At 37.0% G+C, this 22,800-nt stretch overlaps 1 long non-coding RNA gene across 1 annotated transcript; it reads left to right on the top strand.

The window, feature by feature from the left end:
- Positions 1 to 782: 782 nt before the first annotated feature.
- LOC135729980 (uncharacterized) lies at positions 783 to 19,591 on the top strand. Its single transcript, XR_010525825.1, has 3 exons — positions 783 to 895; positions 6,017 to 6,128; positions 19,367 to 19,591. It is a non-coding gene; the product is annotated as an uncharacterized lncRNA (long non-coding RNA).
- The last annotated feature ends 3,209 nt before the right edge of the window (positions 19,592 to 22,800 follow it).

A 22,800-nucleotide genomic window follows, 5' to 3' on the forward strand; every position in this document is an offset into this window, starting at 1 on the left:
GACATCTAAATCATCAATGATTTGTGATGATGTTCTCTTTAGGGACCAGCGTTCACAGACAGGTCTGAATCTTTCAGCCTCCTCGTTCTTTCAATAACAGACACTACTACAAAGAGAATGTGTAACGGAGGAAAAAAGCAGAATACAAACTATACCTGCAATTCAAAGGAATGAATGAATACACATTGGAGAGCGAACGCCTACTCCCTCCCCTCCTCTCAGCCTGGTGAGCCGAGTCTGTTGCATGCTGGGATAGGGGAAGTGCCTGCCGTGGCTCCACAATGGCGGGCGGGTGAATATCGGGCCCTCCTCTCGTGTTGGGCTTGGTGGGGAGGTCTTCACAGTCTGCTCAGCACAGTTGGGTCCCTGCATCTCTCTTCTAACTTCGCAACCACTGTACGAGGTTTATCTGTCATGGCCTTTCGTGCCACGATGCCTTTCCCAGATGAAATATGCACTGCAGATTGGTGTTATATCATCTTTTGATTCTTTTGCATGGCAGTATTATGGTGCAGTGCTGGTACAACTTGTGTAGTTTTTTTTTTTTTTTTTTTTTTGTGGAATGGACATCTTATAGAGATGGGGTGGGCTTTTCGAGTTGTTCAGTAAGCAATCATCTAGCAAGCACCTCTCCACACCACAACAGCACACAAGTCAATCGGTACAGTAGTTCTGCTCGGTGCCACTAATGGAAATTAAACAGTTCAGTTCAAAAAAATTATCTGTTTGTGTATAAATGCTTATTTGGACATCACAAACATTTTCTGAATGATCTGCACACAGACTTCCTGTAGACTGCAGCCGGCGGCTGTCTGTGTTTCTCCATCGCCGGCCTGCTTCTGGTTAGCGCAGCTTTTCTCAAACAGATGGAAGACATTAAAGAGAAAGACAACAGGTAAATCACAGACACAATCTAAAACAGTCCAGAGAAACTGACTTACGACATAACACAAGTCACAGTCCAGATATCAGCAGTTCTCATATTATAGAGCCTCTGTCAGTGCAGCTGACATACAACATGTTAAAAGTACTGTAAATTAAATTACGACAAGCACTGCACAAATAAAATGGACTTTAGGTCTCTTTAAAGACTTGAAACGGCTTTCTCTGTGAATTTACCATGCACAGTCAGAGGTATTTTCAGTTTTATAATGGGATTGGATAGTGCCCCATTATTTGATGTCTTCTGAAGGAAAGCGATTGATTTTTGTAACCTATCCGGTCAACTCACATATCTAAATGATGTGTTTTTTGAAACTTTAAATGGGGCACCAGGGCTTAAAAACGAAAAAAATTATCAATCGTTTCACTCCGAGCAGAATCGATATTTTAACGTTTCCGTTTTTGCGTTCCTCATTGAACATTTACGTTCCGAAAACGGTTTACTTAGAAAAAATACCGGTTAATAACGTTATTTTAATTCAGGCTATACTTTAACAAATGCATGCATCCAGACTAATTTTCACACAAAAATAATAACATAACACATGATATAACTAAACTTCAACATTTCATTAATTGTTAAAACCACAAAAGAAATACCTGCATTCATTTTAAGTATAAACAGCTGAAAAAACGACCTGTTTTCAACCATGTCTTTTTCTGGTTGAAACCGCAGCATACTCTGCTGGATGTTTATGTTAAATGTGCCTCTGTAAGTTACCTCAGTGATTCCCGGCTACTGTACTTCTCCCCCACATCCTTCAATATTGCAGACAGACTTGTTAAGACAGCTTGTCGTAAGAAAAATAATAACGAAAAGGAATTTCTTGGTGGCGACCCATCTAAAAAGTTATAAGTCCCCTGGCTTTTTTGAGTTACAGTTTGCATCTTCATATTTCCAAGCAAGTTTTAACTTAAACATACCTCTGAACATTTGATGGGTAGCTTTGTGGTTATTTAAGACAAATGCTATCGGGCTGGAGACTCGATGACTGCTGCGCGGGCATTTCACTCACGCTATGTGTCAAAGTCACTCATGCTTGATGCGTCAAAGTCACGTGTTGTACTGTTCAAATCATGATTGGTCACTGATAAGTACAATATTAAAGAAAACGATAAAATAACGTTATTAACCGGTTAATGGTAATTTTAAATAAACGTTTCTGTTCAGAACGATTAAAATTGATTTTGTTTTCGTTTTCGTTTTTGTTCCTGTTAAAATTTCGTTCGTTTCCGGTTTTCGTTTTCGTTCCTTGAACCGGTTCAGAGCCCTGTGGGGCACTATTCAATACCACTGTAAAGCTGAAAAGGGCCAGGATATTATTTAATATAACATTGACTGTGTTTGGCTGAAATTAGAAATTCATATACACCTAGAATGGCTTCAGTGTGAGGAAAACATTGGCTGAAATATTTCTTTAAGTTTAAATGATTAAACTGTTTTGTATCACCAAGTCAGGTCATACATACTATCGTCTCGCTCCCAGACTGATATATTAACTTTTGTGATTATAGAGATGTCACCAGTATTTTGATTCATTGTGTTGTTCAATTTTGCGTAATTGTCGTTGCAGTCAAACACCTGCTGGGCTCTCGAGTAATAAGATGACCTTTGATCTTTAGGAAGCAACAATAGCTACATGTGTGCTCCCCACCCATCAGCTGTTTGCAGGACCTTTGACCTTTACATCAGTAGTGTTGTTGTTGTGGTATTCACAATGATTACAATGATATTGTAATGGCTAGTGGTTAACTGATGTATTAGACAGACAGCGCTGAGACACAAAAATAGACTCAAAATTAATTCTGATCAGATCAATATGGAATTTTTTTGTGGGTGATTCTTAAGGGGTGGTTTCCGGACAGGGATTATCTTAAACCAGGACTAGGCCTTAGTTTAATTATGAAATACAATTAGTTTTAACAAACATGCCTTCCTAAAAACATTACTTGTGTGCATTTTGAGGGTAAACAAATGGCATTAATGTATTTAAAGATATGTAAGTGCAAGTTGTTTTCAGTTTGGACCGCTCTTAAATTTATTTTATTCTAGGACTTGTCTAATCCCTGTCCAGGAAACCACCCCATAGTGTTTTAAGTAAGGTAAATCTGGAACATTATCCTGTACATTTTCCCACTTATTACATGGTTATTACCATTATCATTATATTTTAACAAATGCAGACCTTTCGCAAGGAAAACCCATTTTATAAGTTTTGAATCAAGATAAGACAAGACGATGTCACGAAAACACACTATTTGGTGTAAATATATAATATAATGTTATTAAAAGACATATTCATATTAAATTTGTATGTAATATTAAACTGTACCTGTCAAAATAATTTGCAGCATCCAGGTAACCGTGTGTTATTAGTTTTTTTCAACCCCTATGGAGTCAGCTGACATGGGCTTAAAGGATTAGTCCATTTTCTTAAAAAATTAATCCAGATAATTTACTCACCACCAGGTCATCCAAAATGTTGATGTCTTTCTTTGTTCAGAAGAGAAGAAATTATGTTTTTTGAGGAAAACATTCCAGGATTTTCTCATTTTAATGGACTTTAATAGAACCCAACACTTATTAGTTTTAATGCAGTTTAAAATTGAAGTTTCAAAGGACCCTAACGATCCCAAACGAGGCATAAGGGTCTTATCTAGTGAAACGATGGTCATTTTTGGCAAGAAAAATAAAAAATATACAGTTTTATACCACAGCTTCTCTTCTTCCTCCAGTCCTGTGACGCGCCAGCCAACCTCGCGCAATACGTCATCACATCAAAAAGTCACGGATGACGTATCAAAAGTACAAGAAAGAGGACCGTTCTGATGTTGTTGTATGTCGAATGATAATAATTCATGTCTTTGTGTCAGTTTATTGTTTAAAATGGTGCATTTCATATGTAACATGTGAACTTTCGACGTCATTACGCAATTACGTGAGGTCGCGCTGGCTCTTCACACAGCCGGAGGAAGAAGAGAAGATGTGGTTTAAAAGTGCATCTTTTTTATTGTTCTTGCAAAAAATGACAATCATTTCGCTAGATAAGACCCTTATGCCTTGTTTGGGATCATTTAGAGTCCTTTGAAACTGCCATTCTAAGCTGCATTAAAACTGTTAAGTGTTGGGGTCCATTAAAGTCCATTAAAATGAGAAAACATAATTTCTTCTCGATTGAACAAAGAAAGACATCAACATTTTTGACGACATGGTAGTGAGTAAATATCTGGATTTTTTTTAAGAAAATTGACTAATCCTTTAACTTAGCACCCTCTTCTATACGTTACATTATTACTACGCTCGCAAGTATGATTTAATCTTAGCCGCTGTACTCTGCTGCTTACTATATGTTGTCCACTGATTTTTCTGTGTTTTCTCATTTTTTTAATTGAATTGAATTAATAGTTTTGAGTGGTTGTTAACTGGGAATAACAAGTCAGCAAATGTCACTGGCCAATCAGAATCAAGCATTCCAACGAGTCGTGTAATAATGAAATATATCACACTTGAGTATTTTTCAAAAAAAATTTTAGTGTACATCACATTTACTGTAAATCCTCATGACCATCAGCTAGGAGATTTCCAGATTTACCTGCAGTAGATCAATCGTGGTTGTCGTGGTTTGAGATGTTTATTCTCCTGTCATGTGTGATGTGTCGTCTTGTGAGTGAAGACAAGACTTTATGAAGTGTCCCTACTGGGGCGAAAGCACAGAACACCACAGGCCCTTCACACTAAATAAACTTATATGTTTACACAAGACGGCGCGCCACAGAGGAGCCAGTGGGGCATGTTACCGTCCTCTGTAACTGGTCCCCAGGGGTTCATGGGCCATGTGGATGTAAAGGTGTCACGCTCTATAGACACAGAGTCACAGAGAAAGAGCGCTTGTAAGAAGATCCCGGTTGTAACTTTCTAAAACATCGCCCGAATCAAACGCTAGCAGGATGCTCTCCTCTCTTCTTTCCTCTTTACAACCTCCTGCGATGGCCTCCTGCCGAAAATCACAGCTAAACCTTTGAACTCGGGAACGTTGCGTCCAAACTCTTAAGAGTTCGCCGACGAGAGCCCCCGTCATCCAGCGCTTCCCCTGCTTTACTTAACCCCTGACCCCTCCGAACCGTACGAGGCCTGCGGTTCTGAAGCGAGCCACGAGCAACAGGAAGTGTAGGGTTACAAATTAAATATGCGCATGTCATAAGTCATAAATCCACAGCGCGCCGCTACTGAAACGGCATGTGGCACGCAGCGTCGACTACTAAAGTTTTAAAGCGTTCACTTCTATTACTGTCTCTCGCCGGCAAGCGAAAGGGAAAGACGAACGTGAAGCATGTGTCTACAGGAAGAAGGTATGAGAAGGGGTGTAGGGAAAAGACAGCCAGTTGTGAATCTTTGTTATATAACTATTAGTCTCTTTCAAGCGGGATGCCTTCTCGCATCCAGAAAGCACCAGGAGGTTTTATGACAAATGATATTTCCTTTGAATTCTTCCCACGCTTGTTATTAAACTGCGGTAAGTTATTGTCTCGCTGACAGATATCTACAAGCCTTTCCTGAGATGCATTTTGAAGTATAATTACCAGATGTTTCTACATCTTGATGAAGACCCTTCATCAGTGTTTTTCCAAATTGACATTTTAATATTCTAGTTTTCCAGAGGAGAGGATGATAAAGAGGAGGTTACGGTAGGAGTCAGGTGACAAACGGTGAAGCATAGCTGATACAGGGAGGAACATTCATCTGTCATTTCAGACAGAGCATAAATAAAGACCTAAGATGGATGGGTCACCTCGTGTACCCGCCGCGTGTTATCCGATAATGCAAATCATTCAGCATCTCGGCATTCAGCAAACCAATCCAGTTTTGTCCGAATCTCTTATGAGTGTAAATGAAATGATCTCTTTGGTGCATGTTGTCACTGTTGTTTAAAGATGTGGATTCTGGAAAATCCATTAACGTATCATTTTTTCTGTTTGCTTGTTTGTGTTCAGAATAGGAAATCTTTCTTACTGTTAATGCTGGTTGTGTTCTATGCAGATTTTCTGGATTAAAATAAAAAAAAATTATTTACAGGAACCGCACATCATGTGATAATGAGGGCCAATCAGCTAAAGGTCAGAGGTAAAACAGGCATCCCCAATTGGCTGTGCAGTGAACTGTGAGAGATGGAGTGGAGTTTGTTCAGGTGAGCCATGATTTGTGTTGTGTAAAGACGAAATTAAAGGTATAGTTCACCCAAAAAATATTTTTTATCATTTACTCACGTGCTATACAAACCGGTATAATTTCTTTGTTTTGCTAACACAAAGAATATATTTTTAATCAAGCAAGAACCATTGACTTCTATAATAGTATAGGAAACATAAATATAATGGAAGTCAGTGGTGCCCAAAAAACGGTTTGGTTACAGACATTGCTTAAAATATCTTCCAAAGACATTCATACAGGTTAGTGCAATTTTCTCCTATGTGGCACAGATACGTAGCCTGGGGAAACCCAGACAACTTCCGGCAAATTTAGATTTGCTCTGCAAGTAGTCTGGCAAAGAGGCCATTCAAGGCCATTTCTAATGCCGAGAAATCGCTGCACCAATCAGAAACGTTGGGGCGGGCTTTACACAATGACGACAGCGCAGTGACGTTGAAGCAGATTTTGTACATTACAAAGATGGATGCTGCGGTGGAACATCACTCGTTCGAATCAGCTATCGCGTCTGTTTTAAGAGATTTAAACTTTTCCTTTTTGTTAAAACCCGACCATAGAACAACACTCAAAGCCTTCATATCTAAAAAAGTCTGATATAGCTCTTTATACATCATCTCCTTCATGGCTCTGATTGGTTTTAGGTCTATCCAATTGGACACAGAGGCATTTTAAAGACAAGCGTTGGAGACGCCCCTTTGGAAATGATTTGTCTATGAAGCTTTGCCAGACCATAACTCAGTTACTACTGATAATGGTCTGGTTTTAACCAGGCTAACAGATACGAGCATGTAAGATGAAATAAAAAGGCATGGATTCTGATATTCTCAGATCAGTTTCAGGCCTGTTTCATAATAGGATATGAATCGGATGTATTTGAACATCAGACAACGTGACGTTGGGGTCATTTTACTGCCTTTACAGCTTATGCAGTCCCAGGTCATTATGTCTACACTCTAAAAACAAACGGTGCTAAATGGTTTAAAAGTGGTTTTTGGCTCGTAATCATAGAGGAACCATTTTAAGTTCCATATAGCACCGATTAAGTACCTGTGTGGCACCTGTGTAGAACCATATTGTGCTATATGACCCCAGTATGGTTCTTCAGAGTGCTACACTTGATGATTTTTTTTAATTGTTGGATCTACATAATTTTATTATCTACACCAGTTCAACATGATTGAATCAAGTTTTCTTAAAAATAAATAAATTAAAATGTATGTTAATTTCATTTTAAGAAAAACTAATTGAATCATGTGCAACCGATGTACAGAAGTTTTTTTTCAGTGGCACTGAATGGTTCCTCTATGATTACGAGCCAAGAACCACTTTTAGTGCTATTAGCAGCATTTGTTTTGTGGAGTGTATCGTGTAAAAGAGAATGTAAGCAGATCACCAAAAAAATTGGATAGTCTGCAAGTTAGAATTGGGTATTAAGTAAGTGTATATCCAGCCTTAGTTGACTGGAGTTGTTTAATTGACTCTCTATCATCTTTTTATTGTGAGTGCTGTTAGTATAAAGATGTGTTTGTGTGCGTATACAATGGGTTATAAAACAACTTAATTTTATTTTTTCTGTCAACTGGTGTGAAGATTTCTAATGTCAGTATTAATTCAATTCCCCTCAAGTTCTCATTGGAGTTAGCAGAGTGCATACAGGTTTTGTTGGACTAAACTTTTCAAACTGATATTTTAGGTTGGACTACTGATAGAAAGGCCAAATCATTTTCACTTTAAATCTAATAATGCCTACAGCTTTGTTAAGGTTTGGTATAGATGCATGGGTTGAACCAGATTAGGGGAAAAAAGCTTTGAAAGAGAGAGATGCAATGTGTGAGTGCGTGTTTGTGTTTGGTATTGTCGCGGTGTTGAGGGACAAACTCAGTCTGTGTGGGATCAATAAGCCATGGCAGTGTTGTGCTATGATGCTTTCAGGGATCAGAGCTCATCGCCAATCTGTTCATATGGACGTCAGTTATGATAATATATGTCTAGAATATAATATAATATAATATAATATAATATAATATAATATAATATAATATAATATAATTGAAGTGAAGTGAAGTGAATTGAATGAAAAATTAATAGAATTGATTTTTTAATAAATGTATACAATCACAAAGGTTAAGAGACGTTAGGCAGAGCCCCTCTTTACCATGGTAAAATCAATGTAACTATCAGACCAATTTACTGATGTTTAAAGTTAATGATAAAAAGTATATATATTTTTTATAATGTTTTATTATGCAAAAAATTAAACATTTATATACAAGTATGGGGTGAGACTGGGTTGGTATGGGCAATTCCATGCACATTATAAAAAGTAAAGTTTTTACCCAAAGTTTTTATCCATACTGATATCTTAGATGTCAATATTTGCTGGTTTAAATACCAATGCAAAGTTTTTAAAGCATTTTTTATGTTCCATTGTTAATTACTTTAAGTGCTAATTTCAGAATTGTCATATTTTCATTCCTCATAAATGTGCATACAAAAATGTAAATAAAATAAATATTAAATGTTCCTTGAGGAGTCGTCCCTTTTCTATTTGTTGGGTATTATTGTGCGTTTTAATTTACAGAATTCCGACAAATTATGTTGTCTCCTAAAAACTTGTGTAATATATATATTACACGGCGCTCTGAAATGCTTGATTCTGATTGGTCAGTTGAGACATTTGCAGGTTCGTTCTTTTCAAATAATAACCGCTCCAAAGTAATAACGCATAGCCGGTACTACTTGTACGATTAAAATCGCTCCGCGCCAATAAAGATTACTGTTTGGCGCCATCTTGTGACAAACACTGTACAACCACAACATTTTGACATTAATTTTAACATGTACAGAAAAAAAAAACATTTAAACAGTGGATAGAAGAACGAACAACGACAAGACACAGAGAGCTTACTGAGACTGAACTTGACAAAATAGAGCATGACAGCTACGAAGCCCACACACAAAAAAACACAGGATGGGCATTAAAACTTCTCAAAGACGGGCTAAAAGAGAAAAAAATGGAGACAGACAAGTATGAAGCAGAGGATCTTAATAAGGTATTACGATCATTTTATGCATCTGTGCAAAGTTTTGCGAAAGGATAAAAATGTTAATTTAAAATAAATATGCCAATAAAATGTTTCAAATTCATATTCATGTCCAGTTTTTTTTCTTATGTGGCAAGTAGCCGTGTAATAAGCTTCGCGTCGGGTCCTGATCACACTGTCGGGGCTTATTTCCCGATAACTACCGGCTGCCTCTACATTATCCCTTACGTATATGATGCATGTTTGAAAGTCTTAAATAGACTGATATTTTTTCTGATGTCTGGACTCAAAGGTTTAGGAAAATATAAACAGATGGTTCAATATAATTAAAAAAATAGATCTGCCACACTGTAATGTTCCCTTTATTTCAAAAAGTTGAAAAGCAGCAACGTTTTTATTACAGTGTGCAGATCTTTTTTCTATTTTTTGATTCGTCCTTTGATCTTGCACCTGGTTGTTTTGGATGTGCGTATTTTGATCCTTCAGTACAGTATATTGGTAATAAATGCATTCTCTGAGAACTTAAATTTCAAGTTTTTACTGCAAATGTCACATGCATAATGCTGGAATTGCACACGTATTTGCAGTATAATAACATATATGAAACACATAAATAAATATTTAAGAATTAATTATCAACTATTGTAGCAAACATTCAGACCTAAAGCTTGAAAATGTTTTGAATGGTAGTTCATTACTTACTAATATCGATGTGTGTTGTGCATATATCAGACAGTTTGCAATGGCTTTGAACATGGCTCATCCAATCAGATTTTAGCGCTTGCGCTCTACGTTTTATACATTTTTTAAATGGTATCTTTTTGTATTGCATGTTTTTACTCTTTAAATAAGCATTAACACATCCTTAAGCCTCCAGCTCACAGCGTTTGATCGTCATGAACAAAGAGCGCTGCATAACCTGTATCTGCATTTCAAACCTCACACCACCCTCATTATCCAACAACTCGCCTTGTTTGCGTTGTATCAGAGTCTTAAAGTCAGGCGAGAGATTGCAGAAAGCAATCACTCCGTTCGGCTAATTTACCAAAGTCCATCCGTAACTAGATGAAGGAAAGTCTGTTTAATCCGCTGTCAGGGAGTGCGACCCCCCCCACCACCACCTTAAGATGCAGTCGGGATAAAGGTGCAAACAGGATTAGATGTTAATCCCTGTTGGATTGTTTGTGTCTTTCCGTGCTACTCTTGCCAGCTTGTTGTGGTCTTGTCACACTCCTAGAGGTAAAGCAGATGGAGGGATGGAAATTGATAGAGATGAAGTATGTATGTACGCGTGTGTGCGCACAGGCTTGTCTTTGCCAGTTAATGAGAGCAGCAATGAAGCGGATACATTCATGGAAAACTGAAGCCGCAATTAAGGATGGAGGAAGCTGCAGTCAGCCACTTTAGATCTTTTAAATGTAAATATGTCTGTCCCGCTCAAAGAGCTTTGCAAGTCGCTTTAAATAAAGGTTCTCTTCTCCTAATGAGTGAACTGTGATACCCATAGTCTGTCTCTCCTCTCCACACTTCACAGCCAGTTAGAGGCAACTTTAAAATCACGCCTCTGTTGAAAATTGTCTTTTCTTTGACCATTGTACATGTGAATGCCGTGCCACAGTTCAGTCGCGTTTTTTTCCCGTAATTTCTGTCTTTTACTTTTGCAGTTAAACAAAGTTTTGGCAATTTAACTGAAGCATCAGATTTTGGAAATGTAGCGTCTTTAAAGTGAACCTGAGGTGCTCGGATTGGCCCACATTTTTCCCTAAACTATAGTAATAAAGCTTAGTTGGTGCATTAGTGTGGGTCTGTTGTCCTCCATCACACAAACCACTCCAGTTTTTTTACATTCAAACTGCAGTTTTCTCCATTCACATTCAATGGAATTTAGATCTGAATTCAGTTCAGTGTTTTGTTTGCATCCTGGATGTGTTTTTTTTAAAATATCCAAACAGTTTTACATTAAGCAGGGGTTTTTAAAGTTCATTTCAGTAGTGTAATGACCGTTTTAGTGATTGCTTGATTTATTTATGCTGTCTCAGTTACTTATCTTTAGTATTCAGAGTTTTTTTTAAGAATGATATTTGATGATTGTCACCATGGTTTGTGTTTCCAGTGTTGAAGTCAAAGCCATAACCACGTCTTGAACATTGGGGGGACCAAAACTTTCAGGTCTATATGAAGAGCTCAAATGCAAAAGCCACTTAATGCCATCTCCATCAAAAATGAGATAATGATATTAACTGAATCCTCTCAGCACTACACTGCCGGTCAGATGTTTAGAAACACTTACTCGTTCTTCATTTATATTTTTTTCCACATTACAAAATAATAAAAATAAAGTCTATGGCACAACACAAATGTAACTGGAATTATGTTGGTGACTAAAAGCATCCAAAATAAATTAAAAATCTGTTATCTTATCATCTAAAGTGCAGTCACCCTTTGCTTAGAAATTGCAAAACTGTACCTGTGCTATTTTTGATTTAAAGCTTCTTGAAATTTTACCAAATTTCAGGATGATTTTTAAAGAATATTGTAGGAGTTCACATTTAATCTGAGCTCTTAGTGACGCCTTTTCCTTTAATGTTTTTATTCTAAAATAAAATTGTAGTTTTTAATAACCAGAATTAGTCTGTTTGGCACTGCTATATTTTTGTCTTCAAAAGTAATTTCAAGCATTTAACCACACACCTTCCGATTAAATGATTTTTAAGATCATATTTAACATTTCAATTAAGCGTTTCTAAACTTTTGACTGGGAGTGTATATGATCATCAAATTGTTTAAATCCACTAATCCTGATATAATGCCATTCAGAAATATTGGGCCCTATCTTGCACCCAGCGCAATTGACTTTGTCAGTGACGCATGTATCATTCGTATTTTGCACCGGCGCACAGCGGGTTTTTCCCTCCACAGACGCACTGCGGCAAACTAGGGAATGAACTTGCGCTCCCTAGGCGGTTCAGCGCAAAAAAGAGGCGTGTTCCGGCGCAAACCATCCCTGATGCTATTTTGCAGTTTCAAAAAACAATTGCGCCACTAACCAGAACAAAAATTGTTTAAAGTCAATGGCGTGTTGTGCTTTGTTCATTATGCTAATTAAAGGGCGCATGCTTGACCATAATGTATAGCGTGCACAACACGCACACACTTTGCTTATCTAATCTACACAGATGCAACAGTTATTTTTGAAAATCATAAATTGTTACACAAAAAATATTAATACACGAGATAAGGGAAATCATTGTGGTGAGCATTGTGGTGATAGTTTTTATTTATTGTGTGGCTGCGTTAAAAAATTCTCATGCATATAACGATTGAAATATTTTCATAAGTTTGTTGTGTGGCTGTATTACGTTTATTTTATGTAGATAATATTTAAAATGTTTTCATAAGAAACCTTAATGTATATGAACTTGATTTGTAAGAGTACTTTGGGGTTGGACCTTGCTTGCGTTTCTTGGGTCCGATTTCAAAGCCCCCAAACCCTTTCAGCAGTGAGGGTGGACGCAGCGATGTCCTCTGCTGGCGTCAGGTCCTGTGTAGAGGCAGATCCACCTCCCGTTACACGGCGTGCCAGATTTATGCTGGCAAGCTTGGGATTCTCCTGTCTCCTGACATCATTGTAGCACTTGGCGCAACGATGGGGATGCCAGCTGATGAGACTGTGGCTATTTCCTCTCACGCCTGTTTAACCTACGCTGATTTGGGCGGGTTTCTCCTATCCCCATACAAAACAACTTCTCTGCCTTTGACTGCTCTTACAAGAACGTCGGTCTCCTCGGCTGTGAACCGCTCCTGACGTGCGCCTGGTAAATCCGTCATAATAATAGCAACCCGCCATGGAACTTGCGCCCTTGCGTTTAAAGGGAATATTGGATAGCGTTCTGATTGGTTTATTTGACGTTACGCCCAAACCACACCTATGAATAATGAACCTACTTCAGACCAACCTGTTATTGATTTGCGCCCGGCGCAAGAGTTATTTCTCCCGCCGGGAAAATAGCAACAGCGCCCAAGATCCGCCCACAAAGTCACTTGCGCATTGCGCTTCGCACTTGCGTTTCAGATCGTTAAAATAGGGCCCTTTACTGTATGTATATGAAAAATACCAAAGTTTCTTATTTTATTTGTTGTGTAAACTTTTTTAACTTGATAAGCAAATAAATGCGTGGAATGGTGCGCTGTGATTGGTTAAACAGATTTATTGCATTCTGCAGAGAAGGAGGACTGACGTTTGTCTTGGTTTGGAAAAAAAGAAAATGGGATTTTGTGTAAAATGAAGAACTTATTTTTTAATAATGACCTGATACAATACAGATTTCACTATTTTAAAGAAAAGGTTTTTTATCATGTTTTGGAACCATATTCTTCAAATAAACAAACAACCTACTTTTGAAGTTTAACTTCAGTCCTTGAGTTTGGTTTTGAAGTTTGTTTGCAATATAACAGCTTAAAAGAAGAACTGCTCAGAACTGCAAACAAGGAGTTGATTAGTCAATGTGTACAATGTCACTATTAAACAAACACATCTTCTCCACACAATGTTGCTTTGTTTGTTTATAAAAAGAAAAGATTGTGTTGTATATCAGTTTATTGTTCTCAGCTCACGCTGGAAGTGTAAGCAGCAATAATGAATAAACATGGAGGTTTAATGAAAGAATCTCAAGGTTTCCTCTGCTGAGCTGCAGATTTTTCCTCATAAAGTTTGTTTTTAATGAGTATCAACGGGCTTCCTGATGTTTTTCTGTTATTTGTTTGTCTTGTCTGCTGTGTCGTTTCACACCAAGATCTGTAACTTTACAACAAGCAGAAGGTGATAATGGCACAGGAAGCCATAAGCTTTTCTATGAAAACAACCTTAATATCAGCAAATTCATTACATTGCTTTGTCCTGCGACTATGGATGCAACTCACCGTTATCTACAGTAGAAAATGAACTTACTCATAGGATTTCACATGAAAGTGTTTGGAGTCTGACAGCACTCACGGTTCAAATGTATAATCCTGGTTATTTTACTCTTCTTTAACTGATGTAAGCACAGCGTGGCTCCGTGTAATACTGCCCATAATAATCCCACAGGAGCAAAGCCTCGACCCTATGTCTCTTTGTGCTCGATTTTTATATTCAGGAGGCACATTTGTTTTCATCTTTGTCATCTTAAATCAGGACCACTGTAGCATCCATTTACAAAAAAGTAGGCTAAAAGTACCGTGGCTTTTTAGTGACCTGTGCGTTCCAGTCTACAGGTGGCTGGTTTTGTGTGTTCGGAGCAGGTCACAGAATCCAGAACCCCCAACAGAAATCAAAAGATTAACCTTCATGCACCCACAGCTGCCCTAATGCTAACAGACAGCTAACAGTTGTGGGTCAGCCGGTGGGCTTGAGCGGTGACCCTGTACTGTTGTCTTATGTGCACGTAAGCTGGTCCCTAAAGGCCAGCATGTTTGTCCTGTGCCATGATGCCGTATTTGTGTGTAGCGGTTTAGTAGGAATGGTTTGGAGGAATGCTGAGGGTCTGATGGGCAATGAAGCGAGGACGGGTATCAGAGTGCAGTCGAGTGGGGTCTTTTCCCAATGGGGGTTACCGGGTTCCTTGCCACATCACATGGTCTATTTACCACCCCACTGGCCCTCCAGAGCCGTCCCTTAGGGTCTCACACCAAATAACAAATCTAATAGTTTAGGTTTTAACATCACTGTGGCATTTTTGTACATTTTGAACTTTTAAGGATGAAGTGTTTTTACCACAGTAATAGCTAGCAAAACTAGTCTGTGCTAACAAATCCTTGTATAGTTAGGCTTAATGTGTGGATGTATAGATTTGTGGATATAAAGAACAATAGATAATCATCCTGTATTGCTTACTGGTAGAGCATTGTAATAGCAGCCCAAAAGGTCATGGGTTCCAATGGAAGTGTCAATAAAAAAGCTTAATATGTGTGTAATATTTTGACTATTACACTGTAGGACTCAGACCGTAAGAAGACAGATTATGATGTTTGGAATTAATCCCAGCAGGCATATGACCAACCTTTAACGTTAAAATATGGTTGAAATAATGCCAGTTCTTGATTTAACGTTGATACAACAATTTATTCTAAACAGTTGCAAAAGGTTAATAAAATGCTTAAAAATCAATGTGAATGTGTTTGTTCAACAATGATATAACATTGAAACAGTGGTTAATGCTAAGCGCGATATCAATGTTGATTCATTTGCCAAATCAATACATGTTTCGATGTTAATTTGCCGTTGACGCAAAGACTTTAATTCACCCATGTAGAAAGTGAGGCGTTAAAAAAATGCGATATATCAACGTTGATTTGCAAAATCAAATGGTAATTCAATGTTGAGTCAACCGTGTCCTTGACGTTGAAATGCCGGCTGGGATCGTTGTTGATTTGTAAAATAATCGTTGCTGAGGGGCTTCTGAAAGAATAGCAAGTGTATCAAAATATGTGTTTTAAGTATAAATAGCATTGATTATTATGTATAAAATTAGTAGAGATGCACACCAATAACCGATTATTAGGAGTGATGTGTGTCGATTCGTTAACTGGTACCGATAGTTTGGTGATTGTACCCAACGCTATCTCATCATATTGTGTATTTATTTTTACGAGGTGGCTAATTTGTATTAATTTGTACAACCACAATCATAAGGGTTTTTTTAAAGATTTTGTATGATTAACCCCTGTGAAGTTTGGGTTAGGGGCGGAGTTAGTGGTGGGGATTTGTTATTATGTTTTTTTATAATCGTACGTTTTGTACGACTTCTTCATATGAATTCTTACAAATTAAAATAGTAAAAAATTTGTGGTTTACACTTTCTTGGCAGTGCACCCTGTTTATTTTCTTTATTTGTCAAATGCACAAGATTTGTTGTTATGGTGAATGTACATAAATAAATGTAGACCCTTCATAGTTTCAAATGATGTCTTACACATAAGTGTATGATTATAAATGATGGAGTATTTTAAGTTAATAAGAAAACAACCTGTCAAAACGTTCCCTCGCGTTTTTCGACCCCAGGGTGTTCAATTAATAATTAATGACAAGAAATGCAAATAAAAACTTTATTCTCTCTTTTTCAACAAATTATTGGTTCAATTCAATTTTATTTATATAGCGCTTTTCACAATTGTTTATTGTTTCAAAGCAGCTTTACATGAATAGATGTAGGGGAAAACACTGAAAAATCGATAGATAATATAAGAAGAAGAATACAGCGGCTAAGAATAAACCGTACAAGTGAGCGTGGTAATAATACACCTATACAGGAAAGTGCTAAGTTAAGCCAATGTTGGCTGACTCTCCAGGGGATGAAAAAAACCCTAGGAGAAAAACCCTGTGAGAAAACTCCTATAGGAAAAGAAAAACCCTTGAGAGAGATACATAAACACAATTGGGATATGAAATGGGTAAGCGGATTAAACTGGTTCAGCTGGAGGTCGTTGGTCAGGCATCGGCTGGGCATCACGTTGAAGGACAGCCAGTAGATCAGTGGTGTGATGAACTTCACAGCAGCAGGAACTGGGTCTGTTTGTCTCATTGTCCTCAGGGTTGAGGACGAGACAGGGAGACAAAAACAGAATTCTATTAGTGTAGGGGCCGTTCGCATGTAATGTAAGTGTCATACAATATTGTGGTTTAAAATCCATTCGGTTCCAGACAGGCTAAATATTGCGGCATAAGTATATTACCCAGATGAGCTATGTTAATGCTTTGTTCTGGACAAACTAACTATTGTGGGATAGGTACATTTACTTGACATTTTATGTGAATGCTTTGTTAAAGAAGACTATCTTAAGTTTAGACTTAAATTGCTCGACTGTGTCTGATACTCAAACATTATTTGGTAAATCATTTCAGAGCTTAGGGGCTAGATATGAAAAGGATCTACCACCTTTAGACACTTTTGATATTCTAGGGATAATTAATTGTCCAGAATTTTGTGAGTGCAGTGTACGCGATGGATTGTATTCTGATAGTAATTCTTTAAGATACGAGGGTGCTAGGCCATTTAAGGCTTTGTAGGTGATTAGTAATATTTTAAATTTATGTGATATTTGACTGGCAGCCAGTGTAAAGATGCCAAGATTGGACTAATGTGGTCATACTTTTTAGATCGAGTAAGCACTCTTGCAGTGGCGTTTACCTGATTTGCGTGACATCCCCCGAGTAACGAGTTACAATAGTCTATTCTAGAGGTCATAAAAGCGTGAATAAGCTTCTCTGTGTTAGATAGCATATGGCATGTTTTTGAGATATCTCTAAGATGGAAGAATGCTGTGCGGCAGATGTTGGAGATATGACTGTCGAAGGATAAATTGCTGTCGAGCACCATACCTAAGTTCTTAACCCTGGAAGAACTTAGTTTGGTGAAACCGTGGAAGAACTTGGTCTTAGTTATAAACCAACCATTTACTCAAATTACATTTTTAACTCGCATATACTACAGTAAAATCTGAATATTAAAATGTTTATTTCTTAAATATTTAGAATTAAAGCATTACTCCACTTTCTTAAAAAAAATCTGATAATTTACTCACCCCCATGTCATCCAAAATGTTGATGTCTTTCTTTGTTCAGTCAAGAAGAAATTAAGTTTTATTAAAGTGTTATTAAAATTTATTCATACACACAGCACAATTCAATGCATTTCCCACTTTCTTTCAATTAACGGGAATAATCGGCAGATTATTTTCAAACAATCAGCCGATGGTTATTACCAGCCTATACAAATTATTGGCCTATATATCTGTGTATATATACTGTTCTCTTCATGTGTCAACTCTGAAAATGCCCTGAAAACCCTCTTTGAAAGGTTATGTTTTTAAAGGAAACCTTACGTTCCACATTTAGAAACGGATAAAAAAAATCCTGTTGCTTTCAAAAGAATCTGATGAGTTCAAACATTATTGCCCGCATGCATCTTCTGCTTTTAGCAAGAGCACTTTTCAAATCTCTCTTCATGTACTTACAGGCATACGGGTGAATCGGTAACACACAATAGCGCTCATCAGCGAGAACGGACGTCTCTTATCAGCTTCCAGTTTGGTCATCTCACAATACTGACACTTTCATTCTGCTTTGTTGGTTTTCCGAGGTTTTTGTTCGTTTGGTTTTATCATTCTGACTCTTTCTCTTTCCGCGCTCATATTTTCCTTCGCCTCTCCGTCATTATGCAAAGAAAGCCGGGTTGCTTTTTTCTGCAGCCGGCTCTGAAGTCTTCATACTCGAGTCCCATCAGACCTGTTCAGATTAAAGTGAGGGCTGGAAAGTGCTTCCTCTCTGGCAAAGAGCAAAAGCCCATCAATACAACAGAGCAGCTCTCAGGCTTTTCTCTGGCTCTTTCTTACAAATATAATTCCACATTCCCGTCGATATTATTGAGATGCGGCACGTAAACGCGGCCCCTCTCTCCCATTTCTTTTAACCTGTTAATGTGTATTGATTTAAGCCCACCATGCAGGACCAAATGCACAGCTTGCTGTAGGGCTCTTGTGTTCGACTGGTGAATCTGACTCTTCAAGGAGCCAGACTTTCTGCTTTTTATCAAAGCTAAGGACCTTTTGGAAGGACGTGTTTACTTTTTTTAGTAAATAATGTGTTACAATAAAAGAATATGCCTCGATATGAATAATGATTTTTAAAGGCCGCAGTCAAACGCATAAGCTTCTGTGAGTACTCGTACGAGCATCGACTGCGCATCGATCGGTTAATGTACCGGATTTATTTTTCTCTGCTCTTTTCTTTGTCCTACATTTCTGCCACATCTTCATGTGATTCTCCCTGTTGTTGTGACAATCCACTGAAAATAGAAAGGGAATTTGTTTAGTAGTAGAAGAAGAAGGGTTTTTATTATTAGCACAAAAACATTAAGACATTGCTGAATGTTTGCAAACTCTTTCAGCATCGATCGGGCGTTTCAATGCGGTAAGACCTCTCATACGAGTGCATTTACTTCTGTGGAGTTCAAAATTACTTTTGCTATACCTACAAATATACCTACATGATTTGACCATTATTTTCATTAATGTATAACTGTTATAAAGCCATTACATTTTATACAAAAGTGTAGTACTGTATGGTTTGAGGTAAATCTACTCATTTACATTGCACACTCTCAACTAAATATAAAACTGTCTCTGTGAAATCTTTCAGGTCAACTGTTCACTCATATGCTTTTTCTAATTCATTTGTGGACTGAAAAGCACCATGAAGCAGCAAAAGGACCACTGAGCTTGGAGAAAATTCCGGTCTTGTGGGCAAACAGAGCGGGAATGTCATCTGGACAAGAGAGAGAGAGATCTCAACAGGCTCCAAGTAATGACACAAACACATTACTGAGGTGATATTTTAACCTAATATGAAGTGTATGGAACTATAAAAAGCTAAATGTTACTACTACCAGTTTGTGTCTGATCTACCTGGAAAAATAAAATGTTTAAATAAGCACATCAGTAACAATATGGTCTGTGACGTGAAGTAAATTTACTGAATAAATCCATTACAATATCGTTGTTGGCTTTGATTAAAAATATTAAGTGGTGTCTACCCTGTAAAAGGTGTTTCTGTGCCTTTGTAGATTTAAGAAAAATAAAATGAGTAAACTGTATTAAAAAGTTTAAATTCTTGTTTTTTAATTAAAATATGAGTAAAAATATTATAATGCTTATTTTAAATAAGCATTATTAAATTCAACTTCATTTTATCATGTATAATCCACTTAAATGTGTAAGTAGGAAATTAACGTAATAATTTTGTGTTAAACCACATAAATGATTTTAGTAAACATAACTAAGCAGTGGACTCTTAGTTCCCAGCATGCTTTGCATGGGACTGCATTCGGAGGGTGAAATTGGAATTTAAACTTTATTTTATGTGTTTTTAGCTAAAAAGAAGACTGAAGTATGTTGCGCTTTAAAGCTGCCCAAAACAAAACTGATTGGGCGCATTGATTGAATAAATGTTTCGTGCCCTTATCTCACGGAATAAAAAACAACAACAAACCATAAATACACTGTAAAACCTAAAAGTTAACTCAACTCAAACCATTTAAGTAAACCGGTTGCTTTAGTTTTAAAACACATACATTTGAGTACTGTGAACTTAAACAAATTGAGTCATATGCAGTTATTCACTTATATTTAAGTTCACACTACTTAAATATAAGTGCATAATTGCACATGACTCAAGTTCACAGTACTTATATGTGTTTTAAAACTTAAATGGTCTAATGCAACCGGTTTACTTAAATGGTTTGAGTTAAGTTAACTATAACTGTAACTGGTTAAAAGTAAACTGTTAGGTTTTACAGTGTAAGTTACCTGTTTCAAGGAAGTAAGTTAATCTAACTGAGTAATACTGTTTGTTAACTCAACTTGATTTTATTAAAATTTATTAATAAATCAGAAGTTAATATTTAAATTTAGTCTGTGTATAATATGTAGATTTTTTACTTTGATTGTACTTAATTTCTTGGCTTTTTTTAAATGCTTCTTATTATTTTGCCTTTTTTTTTAAATCCATATTATTAAGTAGCCCTTACTCAAAATATCAATTAGGTCAATAAAATGACAAAAAGTAGTTGGAAAATGTTGTCTTAATTTAACTGAGTAAGCGTATCACATGTGTTTTAAAATCAACCTATGTGAACATAACTCATTAAATTGGGACTACATAAATAATTTGTGTTGTATTAAAGCAATATTGCCATTTCAGTTCCCAGCATGCTTTGCATGAGACTGAATAATGAGAGTAAATATCAAAATAAAGGGTTATTTTGTGCATTTTTTATTAATATAAGAAAAGATGGGGATTTATTGTTTAGTATGTTGTTATATTAGTATTTAAATCATAATGTAAGCTTAAGTATTTTAGTACAAATTTATTTTAAATTGCAAACATGTGTTTCAATGGAAACAGGGAAATCTGACCTTATGTACAAGTTGTTAAAATAATCAAAGTCACACGTTTGCTTAAATTTGATTAAAGACTTAAATTTAGTGAAGGATCTAAATTGTTTAATTGTATTATTTGTTTTATCTCATAATGATTGACTTCCAGATCCTTTGTTATGTGTAAAGTTTAAGGGTTGCTGTAAAAAATGATTTTGGTATAAACACCATGGTAAAACAGTGATACCATGGTACATTTTTATTGTCATCCTTGTGTTGTGTTTTTGTGATACAATACATCATTGATATCTTGCCAAGCAAAGGTCTGGCTGACAATTGATCCATCATGTGTGCCAATATTTATGAGACAAAAACGCACATGTTGTTTGTTTTACTGCTAATTGTGTGATGTGTCTCATACTTTTGACTCGAGTTTCACTTGTCACATTTTGTTCTGGAGTTTTCAGCAGTTCCCACGTTGTACCTCTGTGAAAAGATGCCATCATACAGCATAAAGAGAGGCCGAAATACATCACTGACCATGTAATTATCCACTCATGTCCCTCCAATGGCAGCATAACAGCTTCCTGTCTGTCCTCACCTGTCATTCAACTCATGTTTCTGACAATCCTCGGCTGACCCATCTACCCCCCGTCCCCTCCGCCCTCCGTGACATCCACCCCCTTCCACTGTCACCTTTCCCACCTTCCCTGTCACCCGTACGTGTCGACCAGTCTCATTTTCGAGTGAGAGGGCCACCCGTAGACGCGGCATCTCTCTGTCTGCACATCTCATTAGAAACAGCTTGGCTGTCGGGCTGACAGCGCTAATCGAGTTCGCTCGACAGCAACTGGCCGTTCTTTTCTCGGCTCCGTTCGTCGATTGTCCTTTCCTGCGTGCAATTGGCCGAGATCTGCCCTCCCGGTGAACTGCCCAAACCACGTACGACTGTGGTTTAATGAGTCAGGTGGAGGTGCACTGGTGCGTTCACAATGTAAAGTAAATGAGAAGTTCATTTAAATAGGAACATTTTGCCATTCACTCGTCTCGTGTTTGAAACCTTCATATTCTGATAAGGAAAGTCTTTGAATGCACCTTTTTTGTACTTTTTGTCTCAGTTTATAGTGACCAAATTTTTTACAAGGACTTCATTATGTTTTTGCTACGTTCATGCAGCAATGATATAGTAAAAAATTTAAAAGTTTCTCATTTGCGTTTGTGAAATGTTTTATTTTAGGGTTTTTGTTTTGTTTTTTAAATTAGCTTTTATTTTTATATTTTTAGTTTTTGTGGTAATTTTAGTTTATTTTTTAGTAACTTTGTTATGAGCTTTCATTTTTAGACGCTTTTTTCAAGTATTGCTAATTTAAATAAAACAAAAAATTTTTTATTGTAGTTTCGTTTTTATTTTGTTGTTTCAATTAATAATTTTACTGCCTCTTTTTGAACTTATTTCAGTAACATTTCTTTTCAGCTAATGTCTAGGTGTATATTTTATTTTATTTTAATTAAGAGATATCGTTTTTGTTTTAGTTAACAAAAATAACACTGGTTTACTTGCTTACGACCAGGGCCGGCCGGTGACTTCTCTTCCGAGGGGCACAAATTCAAAATATGTGTTTTGAGTCTCGTGTGTGGTTCGTCATGTCAAAATATCTCTTCGGCATGTCATGTGAACCATGTGCATCATGCGTCTTG

Source organism: Paramisgurnus dabryanus, chromosome 11, assembly GCF_030506205.2.
Source record: "Paramisgurnus dabryanus chromosome 11, PD_genome_1.1, whole genome shotgun sequence".
In the NCBI taxonomy this organism is placed as follows: Eukaryota; Metazoa; Chordata; class Actinopteri; order Cypriniformes; family Cobitidae; genus Paramisgurnus; species Paramisgurnus dabryanus.